The sequence below is a fragment of the Tupaia chinensis genome, unplaced genomic scaffold (genome assembly GCF_000334495.1).
Source record: "Tupaia chinensis unplaced genomic scaffold, TupChi_1.0 Scaffold000215_1, whole genome shotgun sequence".
NCBI classification, from domain to species: Eukaryota; Metazoa; Chordata; class Mammalia; order Scandentia; family Tupaiidae; genus Tupaia; species Tupaia belangeri.
Window position 1 is genome coordinate 2,613,014 of NW_006159690.1, and position 12,164 is coordinate 2,625,177.

At 40.3% G+C, this 12,164-nt stretch overlaps 1 pseudogene; it reads left to right on the forward strand.

The window, feature by feature from the left end:
• Positions 1-770: 770 nt before the first annotated feature.
• On the forward strand, positions 771-1,079 carry LOC102477535 (10 kDa heat shock protein, mitochondrial pseudogene; annotated as a pseudogene).
• The last annotated feature ends 11,085 nt before the right edge of the window (positions 1,080-12,164 follow it).

A 12,164-nucleotide genomic window follows, 5' to 3' on the forward strand; every position in this document is an offset into this window, starting at 1 on the left:
AGGGACCAGCAGTTGGCGTAATGGCTATGTCGCTGGACTCCCATTTAGTCAACCATGGTTCACGTCCCGGACCCAGTGAATTAGAACTCACGCCGGGCGCGTGTGCGTGCATGCCCAAGATTCCGAGGGGACAGTGGAAGAGAAGGGATTGCGGCATGGCCATCCCCCCTGGGGGGGGGGATGATTTCTCGCTTTCTATCTCTCTGTCTCTCTCTGTCTGTCTGGTGAGTGAGCCCTATAGCAAAAATAATAATGACGATAAATAAACTTAAATAAATAATACTTTTTTAAAAAGGAAGGAATTAGGGAACCAGCCATTAGTGTAGTGGCTATGTCGCTGGACTCCCACGTAGTCGACCGTGGTTCGTGTCCCAGTGGCTTAAAACTCAACCCGGGCACATGTGCGTGCGTGCCCAAGATCCCAAGAGGAGAATGGAGGAGAAGGGACTGCAGTGTGACCATCCCCCCTGGGGGGTGATTTCTCACTTTCTGTCTCTATGTCTCTCTCTGGCGAGCAAACGCGCCCTATGGCGAAAACCTCTCCAAAAAAAAAAAAAGAAGGAATTACATCAACCTTATTTGCAGACAACATGATTATATACAAAGAAAATCCTAAAGAAGCTACCCAAAAACTCTTGGATGTGATAAATTCAGTAAAGTTAAACTATAAGAAAAATCCACAGTCACGTGTCCCTGAAGGCTGGCGTGGAGGTCTTTCTACTTGCTGCGGCAGGTGCACAAGACGAGTACAAGCTGCATCTGCGGGAGTCATGGCAGGACAGGCATATAGGAAATTTCTTCCAGTCTTTGACCGAGTAATGGTCGGAAGGAGTGCTGTTGAAACAATAACCGAAAAAAGCATTATGCTTCCAGAAAAGTCTCAAGGAATAGTATTGCAAGCAACAGTAGTAGCTGCTGGATCTGGCTCTAAAGGAAAGAGTAGGAAGACACAACCAGTTAGCATGAAAGTCGGAGATAAAGTTCTTCTTCCGGAATATGGAGGCACCAAAGGAGTTCTAGATGACAAGGATTATTTCATATTTAGAGATGGCGACATTCTTGGAAAGTATGTAGCCTGAAATAAATTACTACTGATTAGTAATGGCATCACACGAAGCTGCCCAATCCACTGAAGCTGTGAAATCTTTCACCATGTAAATAATTTCCATGTTTCTCTTTTATAATAAACTAATGATATCTAATGTAATGATAAAAAAAATCAATATATAAAAATATGCAGCATTCTTATACACTAAAAATAAATGGACCAAGACAAAAAATACCTTGGAATAAATCTAACCAAGGAAGTGAAACATCTCTACTATGAAAATTATTTTTAAAAACTGAATGAACAGGAACCAGCAGATGGCATAACGGTTATGTCTCTGGATTCCCATATAGTTGACCATGGTTCGAGTCCCAGACTCAGTGGCTTAAAACTCATGCCAGCTTCATGTGCGTGTTTAACCAAAGTCCCAAGAGGAGAATGGAGAAGGAATTGAGGTGTGGCCACCTCCCCTCAGGGGTGATTTCTGCCCTTCTCTGTCTGGTGAGCTCACGCATCTTATGGCAAACAAACAAAAAAACAAAAACAAAAACAAAAAAAATACTCTCAAAACAAAATAAAAACAACAAAAAAAGGAATGAACAAATTTACAAACACGTGAACAATGGAAAGCTATTCCTTCTTCATCAATTGAAAGAATCATTATAGTTATAACGTCAGTACCCAAAGTGATCTAGAAATTCAGTGCAATTCCTATCTAAATACTAGTAACGTTCTTCACAGAAAAAAAACAAACAAAGAACCCTGTATCACTAAAGCAATATTGTACAAAAATAAATAAATAAATAAGTTAAAGGCATTTCTCTGACTTCAAAATAAACTACAAAGTCATAGTAGCCAAATAGCATGATACTGGCCCCAAAACAGACACATAGGCCAATAGATAGAACAGAGAATTCAAAAATAAACACAACAATGTAGAGCCAACTGATTTTTGAAAAGGTGACAAGACAAATGAGTGGAGAAATGACAGCCTTTTCGATAAATGGTGATGCTGAGGAAAAAAAAGAATATTCACTTGCAAAAGAATTAAACTACACCTCAATCTCTCACCATTTAAAAAAAACAATTCAAAATGGGTTAAAGACTTAAACATAAAGCCTTAGACTATAAACCTACTTAAGATAAACATTTCAAGACACTGAGATAGACAAAGATTTCTTAAATAAGACTCCTAAAGCACAGGCCACAACATCAAAACAAGTGTGACTACATCGAATTTAAAAACTTCTATATAGCAGGGAGTCAGCAGGTAGTGTGGTGTTTAAGGGTGCTGGACTCCCATGTGATCAATCAGCGTTCAAGTCCCAGACCTGGCAGCTTGCTTTCTCACTTTCCTTCTCTCTCTTGCTTTCACTCTCTCTAGTTCTATCCCTCTCTGGTCAAATTACAATAAATAAATAAATAAAGTTAAATAAAATAATTTTTTAAAAAGAGCTTCTACATAGCAAAGACTACAACAAATAAATAGACGACCAACAAAATGGGAAAAAATATTTACAAACTGCTTTAAATAAGAGATTGATAACTAGTGTATATATGGAATTTTAATAGTTCACCTGCAAAAATACGCATAAAAAAATTTAAAATGGTTAGTTGCTCTGAACAGAAAGGGAGGAAGGAAGGGAGACAAAAATGGATTTAAAAAATGTGAAAATATTCGGGAACCAGCAGTTAGCGTAATGGCTATGTCGCTGGACTCCCACGTAGTCGACCGCGGTTCGTGTCCCGGACCCAGTGGCTTAAAACTCACGCCGGGCGCATGTGCGTGCGTGCCCAAGATCCCGAGAGGAGAATGGAGGAGAAGGGATTGCAGCGTGACCATCCCCCCTGGGGGGTGATTTCTCGCTTTCTGTCTCTATGTCTCTCTCTGTCTGTCTGGCGAGCGCACGCACCCTACAGTGAAAATCTCTCCAAAAAAAAAAAAAAAAAAGTGAAAATATTCAACATCTCTTCTCATAAGGGAAATGCAAATCAAAACCAAGGAGGTATTATCTAACTTACTCAGAATAACAAGTGCTGGTAAGATTGTGGAGAGAAGAGAAACCTCATGCAGTGTTTATGGGAATGTAAATTACCTCAGCCACTGTGGAAAACAGTATGATCGCACTTTGGAAATCTAAAAATCTAGAACTACTATATGATGCGGTAATCCCACTCTTGGTTATTACTCAAAAGACAGGAAATCATTCTTCTTGAGAGATATTTGCACATCTATGTTTATTGCAGCATTATTCACAATAGTTAAACATGAAATCAACCTAAGTGCCCAACAACCAATTGAATAAATTAAGAGAAGGTGGCATTTATACACAATGGAATGTTACTCAGCCATAAAAACAATGTCTTGACACAAAGTGGATGAACCTAGAAGATATAATGTTAAGTGAAATAAACTAGGCTATGAAAGATAAATACTGTTTTGTCTTTGCTTAACACATACTGAAAGCCTGCAATGTTTGACACAGACTTAAAGACTCAATGGCATAACGTAGAAAGAGTAATGGTAGATACCAGAAGCTTCATAGGAGGATAGGGAAATTTTGTCTAACAGATAAATGAATTCATGTAAACAAAGGTAATAGATTATGGAATTGTATATCACAGCACAGTAAAGAATGTTGTTGACTATTTCAAAACAAAACAAAATCCTAGTAGAAATATTAATGAATGTTCAAAACAAAATATTCGGTGTCAAACAAGATTGATATATCTATATGCTTAATTTGGTTATTTCACACTGTATGCTTGTTTTGAAAAACTACTGTGTACCCCACAAAGATGTACAGCTATTATATATAAACCGGAAATCACAGTTAAAAAAAATAATAATAGGTGACGTGGTGGTTAAGGGCACTGGACTCCCACATGGCCAACCATGGTTCAAGTCCCGGACCTGACAGCTTGCTTTCTCACTTTCTCTCTCTCACTCTGTCCCTCTCTAGTCAAATTAAAATAAATAACAATAAATAAAATGAAATAATTCTTTAAAAAAATAATAATCATGTTATCTCTCATAGTTTCTATATGTCAGGAATTTACATGGGACACAGTGGAGATAGCATATGCTTCATGATTTCTGTGACCTCAGTTACAAGACTTGAAATTTGGAATCGTCTAGGGTCATCTGCTCTCAGTTGTTGCTAGCAGTTGGCTGTTTGCCAGGTGAAGCTGTCAGCTAAAACGCCCTGTGGCCTGTGCTTCCTTACAATGTTATTGGTGGGGCCCAAGAACCAGTATGACCAGAGAAAAGCCCAGTGAAAGCTGTCTTTAATGACCAGCCTGAGAAGTAATGCAACATCAGTTATGCTGCATTTTATTAGGCAAGATAGTTATAAAATTCCGTGCAGGTTCAAGTAAAGGAAACATAGATTCTACCTCTTCCAGAAAAAAAAAGTTAGTGTTGCCATTATGTTGTAAGAAGAATGTGTGGGCCTGGGAACGTATTGCTGCCGCAGGCAAGGAGCAAGCTATGGAGTGATCTGCTAAAAGCTTTTGTTTACTCTGATTCTCTCTTCTAAACTCGTTCTTCATTGGAACTGACATTTGCTTTCAGTTCTGTGTAAAGCATCTTCTTAGAGGAATTTTACTTAACCTTTTTTAAATAAAAGAGAAAGACTGACTTGGTAAGAAGACAGAGGACATGGCAAGTTTTAGCTTGAATCATTTTGGTGAAAGCTATTGCTAAGATTGATTAATTGGTTAGTTAATTAATGAATTGGTTAGTTGACTGGCTGTTTTCTGTTTGTTTGTTTGTTTGTTTTTAGCATGCACTCACTAGAGACACAGAGAGAAAGAAAAAGTGAGAAATCACCTCCCAGAGAAGATGACCATGCCACAATCCCTCTTCCTCCACTCTCCTTGAGATTTTGGGCATGCACATACATGTGTCTGGCATGATTCTCAAGCCACGGAGTCTGGGACTCAAACCACATAGTCGGCCATGTGGGATCCAGCTGCCTTAACCTCTGTGCCACCTATTAGCCCGGTGGGTTGTGTTATAGCTTCATTTCCCTGTACCATGGACTTTAGGTGGCTCACTCCTGTAAGTTTAACTTTCATTGCTGTTAAGTGCCATTTCTGTCATCATTTCTCCATGGTTTAATTGGATTTTAATGCCCAGTCTTTTTTTTTTTTTTTTTTTTTTTGGAGGTTTTTGGTTTAGGGAAACTGGTCTTGGCTATAGGGCACATGTGCTTGCCAGAGAGAGACAGAGAGACAGAAAGCGAGAAATCACCCCACAGGAGGGAATGGCCACTCTACAATCCCTTCTCCTCCATTCTCCTCTCAGGATCTTGAGCACGCATGCACGCGTGCCTGGCGTGAGTTTAAGTCACTGGGTCAGGGACTCGAACCGTGATCCACTACATGGGAGTCCAGCGACATAGCCACTTGGCCAACTGCTGGTCCCTTAATGCCCAGTCTTGTGGCTTTATTTGCATTACTCTCACCATTGAAGATAATACAATTTAAGCATACTTGCCAACTTGTTTTGTTCCAAGGAATAGATATTTTCTAAATCAACATCAATGAATGAACACCATGTTGTAAGTTTGAAAGGGGCAAGTTTTCTGAGTCAAAAATTGAAAGAGCCAGACATCATGGCAACAAGATCTAGAAATGAAGATTTGAACATAACCAATACCATACTGTTTTGATTACCGTCTTTGCAATATATTGTGAAATCAGGAACCATGAGTCCTTCAACTTTGTTCTCTTTACAATAAGTTTTGGCTACTTTGAGTTTCTTGAGATTTCTTATTAATTTTAGAATGAATTTTCCTATTTCTGCAAAACATGTCATTGAGATTTTGATAGGAATAGTGGCAAATCATAGATTGATTTGTATACTATGGTCATCTTAAAATATTAATTCCTCTGGTCCATGAACACAAAATATCTTTCCACTTATTGATGTTTTTAAATTTCTTTCAGCAATGTTTTGTGGTCTTTTTTGTACAAGTCATTCACTTCTTTCTAGGTTTATTCTTTTTGGTGCTATTGTAAATAGTGTTCTTCACTTAATTTCCTTTTTGGGTTATGTTAGTGTATAGAAAGGCAACTGATTTGTGTTGATTTTTTTTTTTTTTTGGTAGAAGCTTAGGACATATGTTCTCACCAGAGAGAAAGAGACAGAAACAGTGAGAGAGAAAATGAGGAATCACCCCCAGCGGGGGGTGGAGGGGGGCCATCCTGCAATCCCTTCTCCTCCATTCTCCTCACAAGATTCTGGGCACACACACACACGTGCCTAGCATGAGTCTCAAGCAACCAGGTCCAGTACTCAAACTTTATCAGTTATACTTTTATCAGAGTTTTGTCATTTTTCTCATGTAGTTTTTGTACATATTGTTACCTGCTCACTTTTTACATAATGATCTCACTTCAGTGTGGCTCCTGTTCTTCCTTTTAATTTTGAAATCATTATAAACATTTATTTTAAAACTTCTGGAAAATTATTCCATTACTCTGGTTCTTCTGGTGCTATCTGTTGAATCTTCTTAGTATATATGTTCAGAAGCACTTATTTACTCTGTAGCAGTCAGAGGTGCTTCTGGGTTGTTAAAGAATGGAAGATAACAGTATTTTCAGGCTCATTTGTGCAGATATGTTTCTCCCAGTGGTATCATGATCCTGGACTATTTCTTGAATTATGAATTCTACATCATGCAGGTAAAATCAATGTGGACTTCACACACAAATGTAGCACAAGTCTGGGATTTTAATTTCCTGGGCAGCAGCCCAGACAGATGGCAAGAGTCTTTATGACATTATCTGTATCAGTGGGACAGCTTTTCTAGCCTGTGAGTGTAGGAATTTCTAAGTTCTAGGCTCTGTCTAAGGGCGTCAATTTCAGGTTCTTGGCCTTGCATAGGCTTTTATTAGACACTCTCTTATCTCTATATGGGCATTAAAAACCCAACCTTCTGCTCCTATGTCCTATAAACTTCCCCTAGTCAACTTCTTTCATAAAAGTCAGGGGTGGGACTAGCAGTTAGCGTAATGGCTATGTTGCTGGACTCCCATGTAGTCGACCCCTGTTTGCGTCCCGGACCCAGTGACTTAAACTCACGCCAGGCACATGTGCATGCATGCCCAAGATCCCGAGAGGAGAATGGAGGAGAAGGGATTACAGTGTGGCCATCTCTCCTGGGGGGTGATTTCTCACTTTCTATCTCTCTGTCTTTCTCTGTCTTTCTGGTGAGCACATGTGCCCTATAGCAAAAAAAACGTCTCCAATAAATAAGCTAGGGATCCAGCAATGTAGCCATACACAGGCACTAAGATCTTGTTCACCGCCCTTTCAGCTACATGATCTCCTGTATGAACTGATTTAAAAAGTTCAGAGCAGCAACTCAGCCCAAAGTATCTCCCCCAGTAAGGAATCTAAAATTCTACCACAAAAGATTAATTTCTACGGGATGAATATTACCCTCTTCTCTTTCCATAGACAATCTTTTAAACTGACTTGTCTTGGTGACAGTACCTCTGGGAACATTTTCTAGAGTGATGTTGGCACACATATTCTCAAATATATTGTCCCCATCTGGACTCATTTGTTTGGTGAGATCAATAAATTGCATATCATTGTAAATGACAGAAGGACGTGACAAGGAAGAAAGAAGAGGTTTTGCACAAATTATCAAGACATGAGCACTGAAGCTTTTTTTAAAACAATGTTTTTTAAGAATTATTTTCTTTAACTTTATTTATTTTAATTTGACCAGACCAAAGAGGGACAGAGCAAGGAGGAAGTGGGGGAAGAATCGAGAAAACAAGCTGCCAGGTCCGGGTCTTGAACCATGGTCGGCCATGTGGGTGTCCAACAGCCCTAACCACCACTTCACCAGCTGACTCCTAAAAGAAAATATTAAAATAAGCATTGTTCCCGGGGCCAGCAAGTGGCATGGTGATTAAAGGTGCTGGGCTCCCACGTGGCCAACCACAGTTCGAGTCACAGACTTGGCAACTCACTTTCTCTCTTTCTCTCTCTCTCTCTGTCTCTCTCTGGTCAAATTGAAAAATAATGATAATAAATAAATAAATAAATAATTCTTTAGTTTAAAAAAAAAAATGTTCCTAAGAGGGAGATAATATAATATCTTGTTTCCTGCATGTGCAGCAATACTTCTTCCTTTTCTTGTTTTGTTTTGTTTCGTTTCATTTTGTTACAGCATCCCTCTTTTCTAGAGTCACTCATTCATGTAGTTGGAGGGGGCTATGCTAGTGGGGCAAGTGACCCAGATCTGGCCAAGTCACTTGACCCACTCTGTCAGCTTCAGCCCCAGCCCAAGGAAGGGTTTTCTGTTGAAGGAAACAAAAAAGAGTCTCTCCCATTTACGTTGATAAGTTAGGAGGATTTGTATCTGTGGCCTCCTGAATCCAGAGAGAACTTGGTAAAGAATGATACAGGAGAGACAGTAGAACCGAGGATGGAAAGAGAATGTGACAGAGACTGCAAAGGCCTTCCTGAAACCTGCTCCTCGTTCCTCTGTGCACAGAGAAACTCCCGGGCCCTGTTCTCCTTGCAGACAAGTGTCGCTATGTGACCGAGTTAGCCAGTGGCAGCAATCTTCATGCTCTTCCCTACAACCGCCTCTATCTATTGGCTAGACATAGAGGTTCCAGCAGAGGGCTCTGCTGAGGACTCTGTGACTCTAGACGTAGTAAAAGCGAAAAGACAAATGAACTAGAAACCCCAAAATCGTCACATGAAAGTCTACCCACAAACATGTTCATTAAATTCTCCTGTGTACAGAAAATACAATTCATGGTGTTGAATTATGAGATTTGGGAGTTACCTATAACAGCGTTTAGCCTACCCTGATTACTATAGAAATACAGAGCTCAAATGACCTGGTTGAAATCATGGAGCCATCTACTTTCCTGGCAGATCCTTCCACTTTAGTAGGTTCAAAATGGATTTTAGTTTCTTGCAACAAGAAATATTCCCACTGGGGCCACCAGGTGGCACAGTAGTTAAGGTGCTGGACTCCCACATGGCCAACCATGGTTCAAGTCCTGGATTTGGTGGCTTGCTTTCTCACTTTCCCTCCATCTTTCTCTCTGGTCAAATGAAAATAATAATAGCAATAAATAAATAAGATAACTCTAAAAAAAGAAGAAGAAAAGAAATATTCTCACTAACAAAAAACGAAATGTGTGGGGGCCAGTGGGTGGTGTGGTGATTAGGGGAGCCGAACTCACACATGGTTGACCATGGTTCAAGTCCTGGACCTGGAGACTTGCTTTCTCACTTTCTCTCTCTCTCTCTCTCTCTCACTCTGTCCCTGTCTAGTCAAATTTAAAAATAAATAAATAAATAAAGTGAAATAAAATAATTCTTTTTCAAAAAAAAGAAAATGTGTTAAAAAAAATAATGATTGGAGTCATCAGGCGGCATAATGGTTAAAGTTCGAGTCCCAGACCTGGCGGCTTACTTTCTCACTTTCCCTTTCTCTCTGTCTCTGTTCAAATTTTAAAAAAAAAATAAATAAATGGAATTAAATAAATAATTCTTTCTTCTTCATCATCATCATCATCAAATAAGACTAGGGCCAGCAGTGGCATAGTGGTTACAGCACTGGATTTCCACATGGCTGACCACAGTTTGAGTCCTGGGCCTGGCAGCTTCAAAATCATGTAGAGAGCATGTGCATGAGTACTCAGAACCCCAGAAAGAGAATGGAGGAGACGGGATTGCAGTGTGCCCATCCCCCAAGGGGGGTGACTCACCATCTCTTCGTTTCTCTCCAGTGAGTGCATGCGCCCATGGCAAAAATCTTTAAAAAAAAAAAATAGGGCCGCAGGTGGCACTGAGGTTAGGTTAGCTGGATTCCACATGAATCTGCTGCACGGTTGGAGTCCCAGATCAGTAAAGTTGAAAACCATCGGGTGAGTCCACGTGTGTGTGCGTGCCCGAAATCCTGAGAGGAGAATGAAGAAGGGACTGCAGCGTGGCCATTTCCCCTGTGGGAGTGATTTCTCACTTTCACTCTGTCTCTTCCCAGCTAGCTCACACACCCAAGCAACCTAAAACGAACAAAAAACCATGTTACTTTAGCGTGAACTGAGTTACAAAATCATTTTACATTCTAAGAAGAACTAGAACAATATTAATATACTAAGTACTTGAGAGTTACTTTCAACTTAAGTATTCTTGAGTTCCATAGGCCAGATAATTTTCTCTTCCAACTTAGATAATAACTTTAAATAATAGTTACATTGTTAGTTGTTAAAATACTGTGTAATTGGGACTAGCAGATGGCCTAATAGTTACACCACTGGACTCCCACATAGTTGACCACAGTTCAAGTCCCAGACCCAGCGACTTAAAACTCAGGCCAGGCATGTGTGCATGTGTGCCCAAAATCCCAAGAGGAGTATGGTGGAGAAGAGATTGTGGCATGGCCATTGCCCTTGGAGGGTGATCTCTCACTTTCTGTCTCTCTGTCTTTCTCTGTCTCTCCAGTGAGCACACATGCCCTATACCAAAAATCTCTCTTAAAAAAAAAAAAAAACTATATAATATATTTTTTCTCAGTTATTAATATATAATGTTCCAGTGATGATTTATCACTAAGATAGGTAGGTACACACAAAGATAAACTTTAGCCTTATTGTTTATACCCTCAGATGCGAGAGTTAGAGATGAAAAGAAGTTCAGAGGTCATGTAATCCAGCCTTGTGACTTTACAGATGGAAAACTTACAGCCCAGAAAGGAGAAAGTATTTGCTCAAGGCCATACAGTAAGTAAATAACAAAACTGAAGTTCAAACTCAATATTCTACGAGAGGATGAGAACCAAAGTACAGGAAGGAAAGAGAATCATTCATAAAGCAAAGAACCAAAGGCACAAGGTGGAAATGAGATGCAGAGCACAGACAGGGGGATCCGTCTTCAATATAAAAACAACTATTCTGTACATGGGAGCTAGAAGTCAAGGGTGAATGTAAATAGAGATGAGTCCGCTAGAGGTGTAAGGAGGACATGTTTGCTGTAAGGATGGTCATTGTTGATTTAGCACACTCTCTCCCTGATAGTCTCAAAGTCAAGGACTACATAAATATGGCGTGTGGTCTCCTGACAGGGAGAAGGCATCTGGGAGTCAGGGAGAGAGGATCACAGGAAGAACCCCATGACAGACAAACAACTTTGCCAACTTCACAGCTTAGCTGAGGCCTACTCCCAATAAAGATGAGTCTAAGAATTAAAGTCAGGCAAAGAAAACTAAAACAATTCAAGTAGACAGATTGACTCAGTGTGGGAGAATGGGATTTGTGAAATAAATGTATCCCTTGGGATACAATGGGGACGGTAACCAGAAATGGAGACAAGTCCTACCAACAGTCAGACAGCTGGTAACAAAGGCCAGGCTACACAAAGGTCTTTCTGGCTGCCCTTTATATAGGAGTAGAAAACCATACATCTCTGATGGGTGTGAGAGTGATCTGGCTGCCACATCTGTCACCTCATTGATTGCCAGGCTGGCTGCATTAGTGCTGGATGGCTAGGCTGGAGTTTCCTTTCTCCCTTACCTTTCCATTGCATCTCTTCTTGAGTTGCATGCTGTCAAAGAAGACATCCTTTTCTAACAGGGTGGACCATTCTTCAGAGAAGAGCATGCTTACTATCAGGTAATAACCCCACTTGTAAGGCCAGCTGTGGTGTTGTAGTGAAGGCACTGAATCCCACATGGCCGTCTACACAGTTCAAGTCCAGACGTGATGTCTTCTAAAACACACCAAGTGTCTGTGCAGACATGCCCAAAATCCCGAGAGGAGAATAAAGGAGAAGGGGTCGAGATGTGACCATCTCCTCCCGGCGGGAAGCTTTCTCACTTTCTCTCCCTCCCTCTCTCTGGCAAGTGCACATGATCTATAGCAAAACAAAGACAAAAATAGAAAGCACAAAAACTAAAAACTAAAACAAAACACAACAAAACAAAAAGCAGCTCATGGCCTGGTAGTTAAGATGGATGGATCCCACATGGCCAGCTGCATGGTTCAAGTCCCACACCTGGAGGCTTGAAAAATGTACCAGGTACATGTGCCTGTGTACTCAAAATCCCAAAAGAGAAAAAATGAGGAGGAGGGA